Source organism: Mustela nivalis, assembly GCF_964662115.1.
Source record: "Mustela nivalis genome assembly, chromosome: 6".
NCBI lineage: Eukaryota > Metazoa > Chordata > Mammalia > Carnivora > Mustelidae > Mustela > Mustela nivalis.
This window is the reverse complement of record NC_139025.1, coordinates 142,327,884-142,347,715: the sequence shown is the minus strand read 5'-3', so window position 1 is coordinate 142,347,715 and position 19,832 is coordinate 142,327,884. Positions and strand designations below refer to the sequence as shown.

At 38.0% G+C, this 19,832-nt stretch overlaps 3 long non-coding RNA genes and 1 pseudogene across 5 annotated transcripts in view; all 4 read right to left on the bottom strand.

Moving 5' to 3' along the window:
• Positions 1-19,832, bottom strand: part of LOC309867661 — a 743,341-nt gene that overhangs the window by 298,332 nt on the left and 425,177 nt on the right. The window lies entirely within an intron of this gene.
• Positions 1-19,832, bottom strand: part of LOC309867660 (myocyte-specific enhancer factor 2A-like) — a 396,028-nt pseudogene that overhangs the window by 111,134 nt on the left and 265,062 nt on the right. The gene's annotated exons all lie outside the window — the stretch shown is intronic.
• The window catches only part of LOC309867663, a 239,157-nt gene that overhangs the window by 55,278 nt on the left and 164,047 nt on the right, over positions 1-19,832 (bottom strand). The gene's annotated exons all lie outside the window — the stretch shown is intronic.
• Positions 1-19,832, bottom strand: part of LOC309867662 — a 49,100-nt gene that overhangs the window by 368 nt on the left and 28,900 nt on the right. The window lies entirely within an intron of this gene.

The window sequence follows — 19,832 nt, the reverse complement described above, 5'->3', positions numbered from 1 at the left end:
GTGACTGGAAAATCTCACACGTTCCACTAAGGGACTGAGATGGAAACATTTGGTTGGTAATGTTTACAAATATTTTTAAAGCTTTTTTTTTAAAGATTTTATTTATTTATTTGACAGAGAGAAATCACAAGTAGGCAGAGAGGCAGGCAGAGAGAAAGAGAGGAGGAAGCAGGCTCCCTCCTGAGCAGAGAGCCTGATGCGGGGCTTGATCCCAGAACCCTGAGATCATGACCTGAACCGAAGACAGTGGCTTAACCACTGAGCCACCCAGGCGCCCCCCCTTAAAGCAATTTTAAGACACTGAATTTTTAACATTTTTGTCAGAGGAGCCATAGAAAAATTCTAGTCATGAATGGAACTGTGAGGTTGATGTGAAAAGAATGTTTCATAAGAAGAACGATTTCTCTGACTTAGTTCACTGCATTTAATGTCCTCCCTTCCGATTCAGCCACGTTGTTGAAAATGACAGGATTTCCTTCTCTCCAGATGCCTAACTCATATCTCAATGTGTCTCACATTTTTTTATCCATTCACCCCTCAATAACCACTTAGATTGTTTTCCTCATCTTGGCAACTGTGAATAATGCTAAGGTGAACTAGGGAGTGAGGAAATGCTGATTTTAGTTTGGGAGGATATATATACCCAGAGTCATATAATACTTCTAGTTTCAGTTTATTGAGGAACCTCCATATTGTTCTCCATGTGTCTGTATCAGTTTACCTTCTGACAACAGTGCACAAGGGCTCTCTGTCTTCCACATCCTCACCAAAACTTGTGATCTCATATCGTTTTTTTTTTTTTAATAATGCCATGTAGAGTTGAAGTTTGCTAAGAGAATACATCTTCTGTGATCTCACCACACATACACAAAAGTTCTAAATATGTGAGGTGAAATTTACAAATTAACAAGTTAATATGTTAATTAACTTGATTGTGGTACTCATTTCACAATACATGTAATTAACTCATGTTGTCTACCCTAAACACACACACACACACACACACACACACATAATTTCTACACATAAAATATTTGTTTCATAACTAAAAGACTACTTTCTTATGTTGCCCCAGGGGAAAGCAGAGCCAAAATTTGCCACCACAATAACAGCATCTTTAATCAATATTATTAAATAACCAGTACCTTTTAGTGTTTGAACCAGGGTAGACAAAGATTCTCTGTATGAAATCAGTCAGTAAATATTTAAGACTTTATAGGACACATGGTGTATCACGATTACTCAGTTCTGCTGTTTGGCACCCAAGGAGACATGGACAACACCTAAATGAGTGTGGCTGTGTTCCAATAAAACTTTATTGATGTAAATTCAGCAGAGTGTAGTTGGCCAATCCCTGCTTTAAAGTTACCATCTTCCCTTCCACCAAGATAGGTGCATTTGGAAGTATACACACATACTCATGTTGACAAAAATTCCACCTGATAATCTTAAAACTTTATAGTAAAAATAAGGTTGACTAAAGAGAAAAGCATTTATAGAAGTAAGAGGCCTGTTCTTGTTCCAATGTACCAAGTCAGAAAAATTGACAAAACTGTAAGGGAAATCTCAAGAAATGCAAGCTTCAGAGCTTTAGCTTCAGAATATATGATTGAACGTATTTCCCACAAAAAGTTAGGTGTGAATTACAGGAATGCTTCACAAATAACATGTACTTATACAGAGTGGTAAATACTATGCAGGAAAAGGGGTGACTTGACATATTACAGGTTGGACTCATTAGGGATCAAGTCAAAGTCAAATCTTGATGAAAAAGAATGAAATTGACCACTTTCTTCACCATCCACAAAAATAAGCTTAAAATGGATTAAAGACCTGAATGTGAGACCTGAGACCATAAAAACCCTGAAGAGAACACAGGCAGTAATCTTTTTGACATTGGACATAGCATCATTTTTCTAGCTATATCACCTGAGGCAAGGGAAGTAAAACAAAAAATAACCTATTGGTACTATGTCAAAATAAAAATCTTCTGCACAGTGAAGGAAACAATCAACAAAATGAAAAGGCAACCTGCTGAGTGGGGGAAGATATTTGAAAATGACTTATCTGATAAAGGGTTAGAATCCAAAATATATAAAGAATTTATATAAATCATCACCCAGAAAACATATAATCCAATTAAAAATGGGCAGAAGACATGAACAGCCACTTCTCCAAAGATACCCAGATGGCCAACAGACACATGAAAAGATGCTCAATACCACTTATCAGCAGAGAAATGCAAATCAAAACCACAAGGATATATTACCTCACACCTGTCAGAATGGCTAAAATCAAAAACACAAGAAAATACAAATATTGGCAAAGATGTGGAGAAAAAAAAGAACCCTCATGTACTATTGGTAGGGATGCAAATTGATGCAGCCACTTTGGAAAATAGCATGAAAGCTTCTAAAAAATTAAAATAGTTCTACCCTTTGATCCAGGAATTGCACTACTGTGTATTTACCTCAAGAATAAAAAAATACTAACTCAAAGTATTACATGCACCCCATGTTTATTGCAGCATTATTTATAATAGCCAAACTCTATGGAAGCAGCCTAAACATTCATCAAGAGATGAATGGATAAAGATACACACACACACACACACACACACACACAGACACACACACACACAAATTAACTACTCAGCCATAAAGAAGGAAATCTTGCCATTTGCAACAACATGGGTAGAGTTAAAAAGAAAAATGCTAATTGAAATATGTCAGAAAAAGACAAATACCATATGACCTCATTCATATGTGCAATTTGAGAAATAAATGATCAAAGGAACGAGAGGGAGATAGAAACCAAGAGAACAAACTGAGAGTTATTGGGGGTTGTAGATGGGGTAAATAGGGGATAGGGATTAAAGAGTACATTTATCATAATGAAAACTAATAAATTAAAAAAAGAGAAAATTATCTGAAGGTCTTAGGGGTTTAATCCAAAAAAAAAAAATCAACTTTGGAGAAATAAACCTTATTCTATGTGTCAAGTAGCTCATAATAAATCCTTTCAGTATGAAAAAGAACAGCAGAGTCAGGTAATTCTGATCTGGCCTGTATTTACATTGCCATGTTTGGCTGAGGATAAAATAGGCCAAGAGCCACAAGAAAATACATTTTCGAATATCAAAGACAAGTGTTTGTACCCAGCCCTATCTTACTCTAGGCAGGATAGTTAGTCATTGAGAAGTCACTGCCTTTGGAAGAGCAGGACTATGAGAATCTATAGCTTTTGCTGGATCACTGGATGACCACCAGGACAGGCAACAGCTTCTTCCAGGATGAAATGGGCATCTTCAGAAGGTAATGCAGGGATAAAGAACTTGGGTTCCAGAGACAAACTCCAAGATTTGGAATTTTGCTGTGTCACATTTTACTTAGATGTACCATTAGCGGCAAGTCATCATAGTGTGCAAACCAGTTGAGACAAGGTTTAAGGCCCAGTGTCAAATGCAGAAAAAGTATTTAGTCAAGAAAAGCTTTTTAAATTACTGATACTGTTGTTATAATTTCCAATTTTGACATCTTAATTTATTAAAGAGCTCTCTTTCTCATTGTTATTTGTATACGTAACTACCTCGATGGCCTCTTGTGAGGACTGAATGAATTCGTCTATATAAAGAGAAGAACGGTGCTTGGCACAGAGTAAATACTTAAGATAATGTTAGCTAGTTTTTAAATTATTATATCACTTATTTCACGCTGAGCCACTCTAGCTTTGAAAATATTTCACCACTTTTTCCTGCTTTGTAAAATGTTGTTCTAAACATAAACTTGTAGTTCACATTAGCAAGACACAAATACATTATTTAATTCACCTCTCATAGCTTAACTTGCAAATATGCTAAAAAGAATTTCTTCTATATTCATTTAGAAATATTTTAGTCAATTAGCATTTAGTGGAGAGTTATATAAATGTTTATTAGATCTAGTTTGTGAATGGTTCAATTCTTCTATACTCTTGGTGATTTTCTTTCTACTAGTATTACCTAGAGAGGAATGCTGAGTCTCTCAATCATAAGTGTGAATTTGTATATTTCTCCTTTAGTTCTGTCAGGTTTTACTTCTGTATTTTGAAGTTTTGTTATTTGTATACATGTTTACAACTGTTAATATCATCTTGCTGTTTAAATCCATTTTGAAAGACTCTTATTTGGTTTGTATAGACCATTTAAATTTAACATAATAATTTATATGTTTGTATTATATGAAGGTTTCCCAATGTAACTGTTTCCACTGTTTTTTATTCTTCTGTTTCCGTTTCCTGTTTTTCCTTCCTTCATTTTTTTTAGTGTTCATTTTAATTCACCAATTGTGATTTTGACTTTATAAAATTCCTGTCAGACAAGGTTTTACTTTGATTTCATTCACAAACCATATTTTAACTAATTCAGGAAGAGATCAGCTTATTATATTTACTATTTCCGCCACTCTTAATATTCCAAATTTCTCATATCAATTCCCATAGCCTAAGACATTTCTTTAACCTGCTATTTTACAGCAGGTCTGTTGACTCCAAATTCTCTCAATTTTACCTGAAATGAGAAGATCCTCATTTCACATTCAAGGATATTTTCACTGAATTCCGGGCTCTGCACTTTTATTTATTTCAGCACTTTAAAAATGGTAAGACATTTCCTTGGGCTCCATGATTTCTGCTGAGAAATTTTTCATTTGAATCTCTGTCTCCTATAGATAAGGTGTCACTTTTTCTCTGATTGCTTTCAAGATTTTGTCCTCAGTTTTAAGCAGTTATGATATGCCTGGGTATGTATTTCTTTGGGTTTATCTTGTTTGGGGTAGCTTAGCTTCTTGAATCTGTAACTTTTGTCAAACTTGGAAAGTTTCCAGCCCTTATTTCTTGGAATACTTATTAGTCACATTCTTTTTCCTTTCCTTCTGGGGCTCCAATAATATAAACAAAATGCCTTCTGTAATCGCCCAACAGTCCAAGGGTCTCTGTTCGGTATTTTTCAATCATTCTCCTCTCCTTTGCTCAATGAGGGATTTCTTCCTTCTCTCTGTACTTTAGGGCTTCTCTTTTCTATTCCTTGGGCCAGAACTAGAGGGTGTCTCTTGGTTCTTTCTCAGTCTGCTTCCAATACGAACTCCTATATTTTGTTTTCGTAGTTTATGGTATAATATTCTGTTGTGAGAAGATGCTATAATTTAATTATTAATTTTCCTGCAGCTGGATTCTGAAGGTACTCCATTTCACTACTAAAAACAGAGGTAAGCAGACTTTATAAAAACTATTCTTCGACTTTCTTCTGGTGCTAATGTTAGTTTTTCCCTAGAGTTTTATCCATCATCTCTGGACTGTCCCACTAAAAGTGGTTAGAAACATGCAAGGAATGGTTGTTTTAATGACCAAATCTGGGGGCATAACTTATACACAGTGGGAGCAAATCAGAGTTACAAAATGTATCTTACAAGAGACACGTGTCCTGCCCAAATTAACAATAAGACCTCATTGAGAAAAACACCCTATCTCGGAGTTGAATGGTTGACTTGTAAGTTACGTGTGTCCTAAACTTGACTAGCTAGGTATTGCCAAACTGTTTTCCAAAATAGATACATTAATTAATATATTTAACATCAGCCAATAAGTTCTGTTGTGCAATCTCTTTGCCTGTAACTACTATTGCAAGATTTTTTTTTTTTTAATATTTGCCAATCTGAAATTGTGAAAGTGGACCCATTATTCTATTGGTTGATCACTTTGTTTCCTCTTATCTGAAATAGTACTTTCAAAATTTTGATAATGCTTCCTTGGTACTTTCAGCTGAAAAACTCTCCACCCTATGTATAGCTTTTTAAAAAAATTAGGTGTCGAGATCCACATCTGAAAAAATTTGATGACTTCAATTTACCAGTATTTTTTTTTTCTTTGCATGTTATGTTCGTGTGTGTAGCATGTATATGGTGGGTACAATTTAAAAATCCTCAGGATCACTAATATATTTTCATTTATTTTCTTGGTAAAGCTCTGAAGTTTTGCATTTCACAGTTATTTGTTCTATCCTAAATTGTTTATGTGTGGTTTTGTGGGGGCGGGGTGAGATTTTGGTTTTCCATCTGTGTACATAATTGAATTTCAAATAAAACCTACCCTACCTCCCAGTGATATATTAGGCCATCTTAACTAGATATATAATTTCCATATATAAGGTCCATACCTAGTTATTGATACTTGTGCCAATATCACATAGTTAGTCACTACAGGTTTGATATCCAGCTGCATAAGGTCCCATCTTCTTGTGGTTCTTCTGATTGGTTTCCTTTTTCTCTGCTCTTCCATATAAATTTCAGATCTGCGTATAATTGTCTAATACTGCCACCCCAAATAAAAGTAGTAAATATTTTAGTTGGCAGTTGCTTTACAAATTAATCTGAGGACAGCTTCAAGATACTGTTATCTTCCTAGCCATGAATATGGTTATTTTCTATGTCTTTTTTTGGTAATAGACTTTTTTATTTTTAGAGCAATATTAGATATATACAGTAATTGCACAAAAGTAACTATGTTCCCATATATCTCTTCTTCTGCCCCAAAACATTTCTCCAATGATTGCCATCTGTCATTAATGGGATATATTTGTTAGAACTGATGAAGTATTACTGATTAACTGAAGTTACTAATGTACCTGAGGGTTCGCTCTTTGTAGTATACGTTTCTGAGTTTGGACATGTGTATAATGTCATGAATCCACCGTTACAGTATCATACAGAATAGTTTCTACTCCCTTAAAAATTTCATCTGCTTGACCTATACATTCCTCCTCCCCTCCCCCAACCCCTGGCAACCACTGATCTTTTTACTATCTCTATAGTTTTTGCTTTTTCCAGAATGTCATATAGTTGGAAACACACATTACACAGACTTTTCAAACTGGCTTCTTGCACTTAATAATATTTATTTACATATCCTTCATATTTTTTTGTGGCCTGATAGATAGCTCACGTATTTTTGTTGCTGAATAATATTCCATTGTATGGATTTGCCACAGTTTGTTTATCGATTCAGCTGTTGAAGGATATTTTGGTTGCTTCAGTAAATTTGAATGGTAATTATGAATAAAGTTGTTATAAATTTTTGTGCACAAATTTTTGTGGAAACATAAGTTTTCAGCTGATTTGGGTAAAGATCAAGTAGCACAATCACTAAAGTATATGGTATATAACTCTTAACGGTCTTTAATTGATCATCAGTTACCTATGTATACATTTTCATAATAGGCAACTTGCACATATTTTGTCAAATTAATTTCTAGGTACTTCATGGTTTTACAGTAATTGATATTTGTATTATATTTTCATTTTCAGTAGCTACTACAGAGGAAAACAATTGACTTTTATACATGGATTCTAATTCCTAACATCTTGTTGAGGTCATTTATTAATTCTAATAATTTCTCTGTAAATTATAACTTTAGTTTTCAATGTAGACCACTAAATTATTTTCAAATGATAACAATTTTGTTTCATCTTTTCTAAAATACCTATGCTTTTTCCTTTCTGCACTGAATGAGGCTTCCAATTCAATAAGTAACAGAATATTGGTAATATTTTCTATATTGTTTTTCCTGATCAGGCTCTCAAAGGCTTTATTAGTTTATTAACTTTTCTAAAGCTAACTTTCCTTTGTTGATTTTATGTATTGATTCCTGATGTGGAGTTTGATCCCATGACCTAAGCCAAAACAAAGAGTTGGACACTCAAATGACTAAGCCACACAGGTGTTCCCATCATTCCAATTTTTAATATGTTTTAAAATTAGTTTTGGTAGACACAAGCCATGAATGTGTGTGAATGTGGACTCTAGAATTTCTACATGGGGAAGGACTGAAGGCTGTAATTCACCTGGAAGTGGTATCTTAGGGGAAGAATCTTAAAGTTGTACTTGCCTAGAAAACTACTGGTGTGTAGATTGTATATTTATTTGGTCTGCTTCTGGGTAATAGAAACTGATCGAGATGAGGGGAAACATATATTACACAGACTTTTCAAACTGGCTTCTTGCACTTGGTAATATTTATTTACATTTCCTTCATACCTTTTGGTGGCTTGATAGTACATTAATTTTTGTTGCTGAGTAATATTCCAAACAGCTTTCTGAAGACAAGCTGCCACTGTGAGTGTAAGTTTACAAATCTACATTCATGGTAATAAAGGGATTAGACAGAAAAAAAAAAACCCTCATTCATTCTTTCTGTACCCCTTGTGTTTGATTTGCCATTTTTTGTTGCCTTTTTTTTAAAATTCTTGAAATAGAAAATAGTATCTCTTAGATACTGATTTTTGGACTCTACTAGTCTCTTATTTATCCATTTAATGCTACAAATTTCCCTCTAAGCACTAAATGAGCTGCATCAAACAAGTTTTGGCGTGTCATGTTTTCATTACCACATAACTCAAAATATGTCCTAATTTCCATTTTAAGTTCTTCTATAGGAGAGTTTTTGTTGGTGGTGGTTTTGTTTGTTTGATTTTTTTAGAGATATAGTGCTTAATTCTAAAACATAAATGGGATTACCCAGTTATCTTCATGTTATTGACTTCTAGCTTAATTCCTAAGAATTGAGTCAGAAGGGAAAATCCATATGTTTTCATTCCTCTGCAAATGGAGGCTTTCTTTATGATCCACCTTATGGCCTATCTGCAATTCTTGGGTTCTATGTATGTCAACTATTTGAAGCCAATTGTGATGCTTAGACCTATGTTCTTCTGATTCTGCTCTTTTATTGTTTTATCAGTAAAGAAGGGAGGTACTGAACAACAGTAATGATATTGAGTTAACAGGACTCAATAAAAGGAATGAGAGGGAGGAGGAGGTCAGGATTGAGCTGAGCCCAATTAAAAAATACTAGAGCTATTCACTCACTGATTGTGGGATCAGTCTTGGTTTCTCTGTATTTCAGAAGTTCAGCTGGAGAAGCCATTTGGGTAGCTGAGTACATGACTATAGAGCTGACAGATCAGGTCTAGAAAAAAGAGTTTGGAGAGATTGGCGTTCAGATTACAGTCACTGTAGGCATAATAATGGATGACCTTGCCAAGAAGAGTATGAAATGGAAAGATGGCATGAGCCTCAAGGACCTCCAGCACTGAGCAGTCTGTTAGAGCAGGATAAATTTGCGAAAGACATTAAGATGATATAGCCAGAGGATGAAAAAAAGTGTGGTGTCACCTTATGACAACTAGAAACCAAAACAGAGATAACAAGGGAAGGGCACTGTATAGAGGAAGTGGTCAAGAGCTTCAAGACCTGCTTGTAGATAACACCAGTCCTGAGAGCTCCCACTGGTGCAATGGAGCTTCTTGGTAATCTGTGTATGACTTGTTGTGGGGGTAGAAACGGGAAAAAAAAAAACCTGACTGGGGTAAATTTTGAAGGGTGTGGGAAAGGAAAAACTGAAGACAAAAGATAAAATTAGGCTGAATGGGAAGGATGTAGGTCAAGCTGAGAACACTTGATCATGGTAAGAGGTAGACAGACGTAATATCTTGCTAAAGGTATATGTTCTTCTGGCTACAGTGTTCAATGAATGATTATCTCTTGAAAAAATTGTGCCCCACCACTTGCCAGTGCATATATGCATGTGCACACACACACGCGCACACACACACACACACACACACACACACACACCCATAAACACACAGACACTCAATTTTCTTGATTCCTTATTGGAATATTTCTTATCTGTCATGGAACTACAGACCTAAATTTTGAAAATCAAGCACTGCCCAATAAACAAATGCACACCCCTAACAATACATATCAAGTGTAATAGAAAGTAATTTACTTCTTCGCACACTTGAGTTTAATGGCCTCCTATTAAACCACACACACTGACCTCTAAACCTGTGTCTACATTGCAGAACAACTGCCAAACCTCAAATGTCCTGCTGAACATGATTATCACATTTAAAGACACTTCTTCTAGGAAACTACCTGCAGAAGCAGAACACTTGAAGTATCTTTAGAACCTTACTGGCAGAGGGATGGAATTAGGGAAAGATGATAATTTCCACTAAAAATCGTATCCCTCTTGAGTAAAAGGCATGTTATAGAAGCCATCTTAGGATATAAAAGTGTGACTAAAAGGTAAGCCCAAAGACATACAATAATTTAGAACAAAAGAATCCTTAGACACATCTTCCTATGCTGTTTCTGGTGTGAAACAGAACGAGTTAAACAAACTGTGCATACCCATCAGTTACCAAATCAATATAAGTATTTCAGAATACAAAGCAAAACCTTTCAGAAATATGGCTCTGCCTATCAAAAACAAAAAGAAACTTTTACACACAAATACCTACCTTTCAAATAAACATTACACATAGTTTATCATTGCCCTACTTTCAAAACCCCAAGCCAGTGGTTTCTTTTACAACAGAAACTTCCAAAGCACTCCCCAAGCCCAAGTGAAGCCTATGTCAACGAAAGCAGCAAACACTAATTGTCTCTCTGAAGAATGATTATGCTTCCTCAAAGAAGACAGGACAACTCAATAATTCTAATATGCTATGGACAATTTTATTGATGACTTCTCCACATTTTCAACCAATTTAAAAACATATACTCAAAGAAAATCACATCTTCCTACCCATAAGGCCATCTGATATAAAAATAATATTTTCATGCTTTCCTCAATTAAAAGTGATGGAGGAGTCATTTCACTCAGCATAATCTCCTCCAGCCCCATTCATGTTGATATAAAAGTTGGGTATTCCTCCTTTCTGATGGTGGCATAATATTCATTGCATATATGGACCATATCTTCTTTATCCATTCATCTGTTGAAGAGCATCTTGGCTCTTCCCACAGTTTGGTGACTGTGGCCATTGCTGCTATGAACACTGGGGTACAGATGGCCCTTTTTTTCACTACATCTGTATCTTTGGGGTAAATACCCAGTAGTTCAATGGCAGGGTCATAGGGAAGTTCTATTTTTAATTTCTTAAGGAATCTCCACACTGTTTTCCAAAACGGCTGCACCAACTTGCATTCCCACCAACAGTCTAAGAGGGTCCCTTTCTCCACATCTTCTCCAACACTTGTTGTTTCCTGTCTCATTAATTTTGGCCACTCTAACTGGTGTAAGGTGATAGATATCCCAATGTGGTTTTGATTTGAATCTCCCTGATGGCTAGTGATGAAGAACATTTTTTCATGTGTCTGTTAGCCATTTGTATGTCTTCTTTGGAGAAGTCTGTTCATGTCTTCTGCCCATTTTTTGACGTATTATCTGTTTTGTGTATGTTGAGTTTGAGGAGTTCCTTGTAGATCTTGGGTATCAGCCCTTTGTAGTGTCATTTGCAAATATCTTCTCCCATTCCATGTGTTGCCTCTTTGTTTTGCTGTTTCCTTCGCTGTGCAGAAGCTTTTGATCTTGATGAAGTCCCCAAAATTCATTTTCACTTTTGTTTCCTTTGTTTTTGGAGACATGTCTTGAAAGAAATTGCTGGAGATTATGCTGAGTGAAATAAGTCAAGCAGAGAGAGTTGATTATCACATGGTTTCATTTACTTGTGGAGCACAAGGAGTAACACGGAGGACATTGGGAGCTGGAGAGGACAAGTTGAGTTGGGGGAAATCAAGGGGGAGATTAACATTAGAGACTGTGGACTCTGAGAAACAAACTGGGGGTTTTGGAGGATAGAAGCGTTGAGGGTTGGGTAAGTCTGGTGATGGGTATTATGGAGGACATGTATTACATAAAGCACTAGGTGTGGTGCATAAACAATGAATTTTGGAACACAGAAAAAAAAAAAAGTGATGGAGGAGAACAGAGAAATCCAATTCTTAGACAACCAGGCAGGCACTCTCTCTTGGAACATCTGTCAAAATTGTTTAGATAGGGAGATTCTAGTAAACAATTCCATCATCTGGTGTAAAAATGACAGAACTAGCAGAAAGTATAACTTTATGATATACACAAACAGCCTCTGTTTACACCGAACATTGTCAACCACAACACAACCTTTTCCTTTGCTGTTTTTAGTCATTCATTGATTCAATAAATATTTGCTGGTATCTAGGCTCTATGGCATTACAGCCACTGGGGATACATCAGTGAACAACACAGAGTCCTTCCTTTCATCCAACTTATGTTCTACTTGGAAGAGATAGACAACAAGCAAACATACATTGACTATGTTGGTCACGTGATGGCAAAAGGAGTGAGAGCTGAGGGGAAGGGGTGGCTGCAGGCAGACAGCCAGGCAGCCATCTTTACATCATGAGTCAGGAAAGCCCCCTCAGATAAGATGAGCAGAGAACGAAAGCAGTGAGGGAGACAGCCAAGTGGATGCTTGAAAGGGAAGCACCTCCCACACAGAAAACAGACAAGGAAGTGCGCAGGTCCAGAGCAGGGTAGAGCTATCTGGAAGACTGACAAACAGGAAGGAGGCCAGGCCTGGAGCAGAGCCAGGGGAGGAACTGGGAGAAAGTGTGTTCAGAGGGGAGCAGGGATCAGATCAGGCAGGTCCTTGTGTGCCAGTGTGAGGACGCTGTGTTTTACTCGACTGGGTTGAGAAGCCACTGGAGGGTAAAAAATGATGCCAATGATTCTTTACTAGATCCTACTACATATATGGTCCTGTGTTCACTGTCAGCAATGCTCAGAATGATCTTTTAAGTACATATTTTCACTCAAAATTCACCGATGAGGAAAATGCAACTTTTTCAGGTTTATAGCTGGAAATTGAAACCCAGGCTTATCTCAGAATTGCTCAACAGGAACCACTACTGGCATTTAGAATAGGATCATTCTTTGTTGTATGGGACTGTCCTACACACTATAGGATGAGAGTCACCAACCCCAACCTCAATCTCCCATACACTAGCAATGCCCCTTGTCACCGCCACCCTCAAAAACATACACATTTTCAAAAGTAACCCCAGAGGGACACTACTTCCACTAGCTAGACCCGCTGTGCCATCCCTGCCCACTCCACCACCCTGCTCTCTCTCCTGTGTTTTATCCTGCTAGCTGAAAATGGGCGATTGAAACAAAATTCATAAGATGGGTGGGTGCATTAAAATTTTTTTAAAAAAGAAAGACAGATGGATGGATGGATGGATGGATGGATGAGTGAAACGCTCTTTAAAGTTGACTATTTTCTCCACAGAAACCATTTGTTGTAGACCTCCTCCCTTGTTTCAAGTTCTAAAACAGTATCACTGTCAAATATCACCGATGGAACACAGCTAGGCCAGAGAACAACATAATATTCTTCAGGTTCAGAGTTGAGCCTTGAGAGACCTTGGAGTAATAAAACAATGGCTTGTAGACCTGAGGATATAATGGGCTCTGAGCAAAAATACTCAGGTGAGAAGATTTTCTTCGGAATGCTAGGTCTATTAAAATGTGCTTGAGGAAAAACTGACAAGAACTACTAGGAAAAAGCTGTCCACAGTGATGTATAATCATATGCATGTGAGTCTGATCCATTCTGTCCTTCCAAACTATTATATCCCATGAGACTACTTATATAAACACTGAAAATTAATACTGACACATCAGTTTTTAATACGCCTTTATAAGGCAGTCATTGACAAAGATATGACTCAATATTCTCAGTGTTGTAAGCATCAATCTGTATTATTATCTGCCTAAGATATCAATTATGCCTGCAAATGAATTTGATCACAGCTTGAAAATTAGCAGAATTTGAAACCAAGCCTAAATCCTCATAATGCAATCTGTGAAAAGATGTGACTCAAGATAACCAAAGTTGCAGGGACAAATCTATATTATTATGTGTCTAAAACATTAATTATGCTTACAGCTGAAAAACAGAGCTTCAAATTTGGCAGAATTTGAACCCAAGCCCAACCAAGCCTAATTGCTGCAATAAAAGACATTTCAATGGGTGCTTTAGAAATAGCACTTGATTCTACGTGAAGAAGACAGAGTAATGTAGCTAGAATAATTAAAAAGTCCTTATATTATTAGCTTAAGCAATAATGTTAATGACAGTGTTCCACAATTTGATCCTCAATTCAGGACTGGAAACCTGGCAAACATGCTTTTCTTAAGTCCTAAAAAATCTACCAATAACATCTTAAAACAAAAGGTATAAAAATAAGAGGTTTGGTTTTTGTTTTTGTTTTTAATAATGGTTTTTTCAGGGGTGCCTGAGTAGCTCAGTGTGTTAAAGCCTCTGCCTTCGGCTCAGGTCATGATCCTGGGGTCCTGGGATCGAGCCTCACATCTCTGCTCGGCGGGGAGCCTACTTCTCCCTCTGTCTCTGCCTGCCTCTCTGCCTACTTGTTCTCTCTCTTTGTCAAATAAATAAATAAATAATCTTAAAAAAATAGTTGTATTTTCTGGGTTGATTCTATGTTTTCTTACCCCCAGAAAATCAATATAGAAGGGCTTCATGAGGAGAGCCTGGGTGGCTCTGTCAGTTAAGTGTCTGCTTTCAGTTCAGGTGATGATCTCAGGGTCCTGGGATCCAGCGCTGTGTTGGGCTCCCTGCTCAGCAGTCTGCTTCCCTCTCCCTCTGCCCCTACCTCTCGTCTCATAAATTGCTGGCAGGAATGCAAAGTGGCACAGACACTCAGGAAAACCATTCGATGGTTTTCATACAATTAAAATTGCAATGACCACACAGCTCAGAAATCCCACTTAGCAGTATTTACTCAAGAGAAATTCAAACGGATTTGCATATGAAGACCTGCACATATATGTTTATGGAAACTTTGTTCAAAATCATCAAAAACGTAAATCATCCCACTTCCCACTAACTATTAAGGAATGGATTTGAAAGACATGGCACATGTGCATACAATGGCATACCGCTCGGAAATAAAAAGGAATGAAATAATATATGAAATTTCATGGAAGAATATAAACAGTATGTTCCTGCAAGAAGTCAAAAGCAGAAAGCTAAATACTGTAATAACATTTTGGAGAAGGGAAAACTAGAAGGACAGAAATAAGATCAATGGTTGTTAGGGACAGCCAATGGGATACAGAAAGGACAGGAGAACTTCAGAGGAGTGACAGAAACCTTTTATATCATGATAATGGTCCCATATCTCTGTCTCAAGTTTGGACAACTATTTCCTAAACAAGGAAACTCTAGTATGTAAATTATATCTCAGGAAATCAGATCTTGGGGAAAAAAAAAACTGGATTTCAATCAAGTTACAAAGCAGTTCCACAAAACAAACTGAAAAGATACAATTCACCCGAGTACTTCCTGGTTCTTGCCAGTCCTGCCAATGTGGAAAAGTCCTGTGTCACAATGTCACCCTTCGAATTTTACAAATCCCTCAAACATCACCAGCAGCTGCCTTTTGCACAGTATTTCCAAAATCCCTTACACTGTTTTGGAAAGGTATTACATTTACCTGTTCTGTTTTCTGATTAGATTCTTTCTGTCCTTTCCGTTTGTAAGGGGAGCGTGGTAAGGTGGGTCTGTCCCACAGATCAGATGCTCAAAGAGGGAATCTGGTCTCTCCATGAAACACATGCTCTGTCACCTTCCCTCCATACTCTCCAACTCCCTCTACACCGTTCACATTCCGCTCACTGACAGGCAGTGGTCTCCAGAGTGAATACCTCTGTGTAGGCAGGAACTTAATAATAGAACTTCTACATATATTGACCTTCACCCCAAAACTGAGTAAAAATCAGTGTCGCTAAAATTTAGGACACAGATTGATTTGCTTGTTGGACAGTATTTATCGAGCCAAGAATTTGTGCCAAGAATCAGTCAATGCTCTGGGCCCACTGGGAGCTGCTCTGAGGGAAAAATGCAGGTTTCACGGTACAGAGAAGTGGTTCACGGGCCACATGCTACCAGGATCCTCCTGTGTGAGGCATCTGGATAGACTCTAGTGTGTGTGTGTGTGTGTGTGTGTGCGCGCGCGCGCGCAACAATGACCACCTGCACACCTGACCAAAGAGATTGACAGAGGCTACCTAGTCACTGAGAAAGCTTCTTGCTGAGAAACAGTGAGCTGAAGAAAATGCTAATAACATAGCACAGGCAAGGGGCACCTGGGTGTATCAGTGGGTTAAGCCTCTGCCTTCAGTTCAGGTCATGATCTAAGGGTCCTGGGATCGAGCCCCACCATTGGGCTCTCTGTTCAGCGGGGAGCCTGCTTCCCACTCCCCCTCTGCCTGCCTCTCTGCCTACTTGGGATCTCTCCCTCTATCAAATAAATAAATAAAATCTTAAAGATAAAACATAGCACAGGCAAAAGTATTAAAGAGCAGTAACTATACTCCGAGAATGAGCTTTTCGTAAAAATCAAATTAAGTGATTAAAAGTGTTAAGCTTGGCATGTCTGATCCTAAAATGCGGATCTGTTAATACATTGGGTGAGAGCAATAGCTTTTTCATACTTACGAAAGGTTCTACATGTTTACACCCTTCTAATTTCAACTTGGTGTCATCCTTTCTTTTAAGCTACTTCAAAGGCATAATTTATATACAATAAAATTTACCTGTTTTATCTGTGTTACTCAGTAATATTTAGTCACCCTTCGAGTTAGGAAGCTATCACCACCATCTACTATTAGGACAATCATCCTTCCTTTTCAATATCTCCTTAAATGCAAATTACAATGTACGTGTTACAGTAGTTCCAAACTAAGTATGTAGAATCTACAGGTAAATAAATGCATACACGTGACCTATGTATCTCAGACTATTTGCTAAAAGACAGGCATGGTCCAAAAGCATAGAGACTATGGCTTTAGGGTCCCCATCACAATGTCCCCCAAGTCCATATAACCATTAAACCCCTTTGCACAAGCCACACTGCACTTGGTTCCTTTATCAGACTCTCCAACGCCTTTGCTATGTTGACACAACACTCAGTACCTTTCTCCACACTTAGTTGTGTCTCTGGGATCCATGATAACATTGGAAGAAGAACAAACAAGTGTTCTGGCCATCATTTTACAAGGGGGTAATCCTTAGCAGAATCAGTGTCTGGACCCTAGGCCTGAAGACCTCAAGTTCGATGAGTTAACATTCAAACTCCAAGACTCCAGGGTGAAAGAGAGACACGTACACACACACACATACACATACACACACACACATAAGTGACAAATCAGTATAACAGACATCTGAATAGCAAGGTGCTCCAAGAAGAACCAAGAGAAAAACTGCTCCCTTCTAAAATTAGCCGTGTATTTCCTAAACAATTGCTTTTATCCAAAACCCGGTTAGACTTGTCTTTCTTTTTTGAAACTGGTCAGAACACAAGGCCAATGTGAGAGTTTCTCTCTCCCTAATAGCTTTTTCTAAATCATCTCTGCTTCATCTTTTCATACTTGAGTATCTTTCAACTTAATTCTTTTCCTTAATTTTTATTTTATTTACTTAGGTTGAGAGAGAAAGAGAGCATGTGTGAGCAAGGAGAGAGGCAGAGGGAGAAGGACAGGGAATCCCAAGCAGACTCCACACTGACTGTGGAGCCCTATGTGGGGCTCAATCCCACAACCATGACGTCATGAGATTATGACGCCAGCCAAAATCCGGAGTCCAACATTTAACCTACTGAGCCACCAAGATGCCCTTCTTTTCCTCAATTTTATTTTTGGTTTTGGTTTTGTTGGTGATGCATAATCAAATCCTTAAGAAAAACAGAAAGGAACATTGAGATGGATAACTGAGTAGATTAAGAGCTCATATTTGAGGGCTAACATGCTACCTGTCTTAAACGTCTGCCATACCTGAAATGCGTATTTTCTCATCAGTCACTAACACGACACAACAGGCAATGTTGTGACAGCCATTGGATAGATGAGAAAGCAATGTACAGGCGTTTGAACAGCATGCCCAAGGGCAGGCAGCTACTAAGCAGCAGAGGCAAGATTTGAACCCAGGCCAACTGAACCCACAGGCTGCTTTCTTGTAATGTCTCCCGACTCAGAGTATGGGACAGGCTAGCAAAGCTAACTGGAGGGTCACAGAGAGGTGGCCTAAGTGACATCCTTATGCAAGCAGAAGGAGGGACTGTGACCTAAAAGAGGTCTCAAGTGTTAGCACGAGGGAAGAGGACTGCACTTTTCTAGGTAGGAGATCTGGGACCTACCAGTCACTTCTCCCGGCTTCAACTCTTGGAAAGGAATAGTGTAACTGGTCCGCTGGTAACGCGAGGCATACATGGCCTCAGAATCACTTTCTTCTAAGTGTAGCCAATCCTCCTTGTTCACATAACCCCTGTGTGTGAATCTGCCTATTCAAAAATGTATGATGTACATTTGTACATATGTATGTACATACATTTGTACATATGTATGTACATACAAAAGTGTATGTATGTATGCAACCCCAGCAGCACTTTCCCAGTCATTCACAAACACGTGCGAAGTGGCAACAAATCTGAGTGGCCCTGCAGACACCGTCCTAACGTCGGCTGAGGAGAGCAAGGCTCAGCTTCCTTGTTTCAGTGCTTACACTGTAACCAAGCGTCCTTCTGGAGATCTAATGCCACTTGCTTGCAGTTTCTTTGCTATTTCTCATGAATTTTGCTGTTTATAATGGCCCACACACACAGCGCTAAAGTGCTATCTGGTGTTCTAGATACAAGAAGGCTGTGACGTGTGTTATGAAGAAAATACGCATGTTCGATCAACTTTGCTCAGGTGTGAGTTACGGTGCTGTTGGTTGTGAGTTCCATGTTAATGAACCAGCTATATACATGAAATAAAGGTGACTTTAAACAGAAATGCACATAAAACAAGGTTATTTATTAATAGGGTGACAAAAAGATGACCAGAGTTTCTCAAGAACCTAACTCTGTATTTCCTTTAGAAGTACTCATTCAAAGTTCCTGGTGACTTTGGGAATCATAACTACTGTGAATAACAACAGGCAATTCTGTGTTTCTTTGGATAGACATTTTGTCTGGTCAGAATTCAGCCAGAAATCCAAGGGCATCATAGGTCCTTTCCTGCTTAAGAAACAGGTTTATGACCTCACACCAATCAGAATGGCTAAAATTAACAAGTCAGGAAATGACAGATGCTGGCCAGGATGTGGAGAAAGGGGAACCCTCCTACACTGTCAGTGGGAATGCAAGCTGGTGCAGCCACTCTGGAAAACAGCATGGAGGTTGCTCAGAAAGTTGAAAATAGAGCTACCCGATGACCCAGCAATTGCACTACTGGGTTTTTACCCTAAAGATACAAATATAGTGATCCGAAGGGGCACGTACACCCGAATGTTTACAGCAACGATGTCCACAATAGCCAAACTATGGGAAGAACCTAGCTGTCTATCAACAGATGAATGGATAAAGATGTGGTGTGTGTGTGTATATCTATATACACACACACATATACATACAATGGAATACTATGCAGCCATAAAAAGAAATGAAATCTTGCCATTTGCAATGACGTGGATGGAACTAGAGGGTATTATGCTTAGCGAGATAAGTCAGTCGAAGAAAGACAACTATCATATGATCTCCCTGATATGAAGAAGTGGAGATGCAATGTGGGGGGTTTTGGGGGTAGGAAAAGAATAAATGGAATAAGATGGGATCGGGAGGGAGACAAACCATAACAGACTTAATCTCACAGAACAAACTGAGGGTTGCTGGGGGGAGGGGGGAAGGAAGAGGGTGGTGGGGTTATGGACATTGGGGAGGGTATGTGCTACGGTGAGTGCTGTGAAGTGTGTAAACCTGGCAATTCACAAACCTGTACCCCTGGGGCTAATAATACATTATATGTTTATAAAAATTTTTTAAAAATTAAAAAATAATAAAATGATTAAAAAAAAAACAGTGGTCACAAAGATTTATGTCAAGAGTCTATTTTGCACTATAAAGAT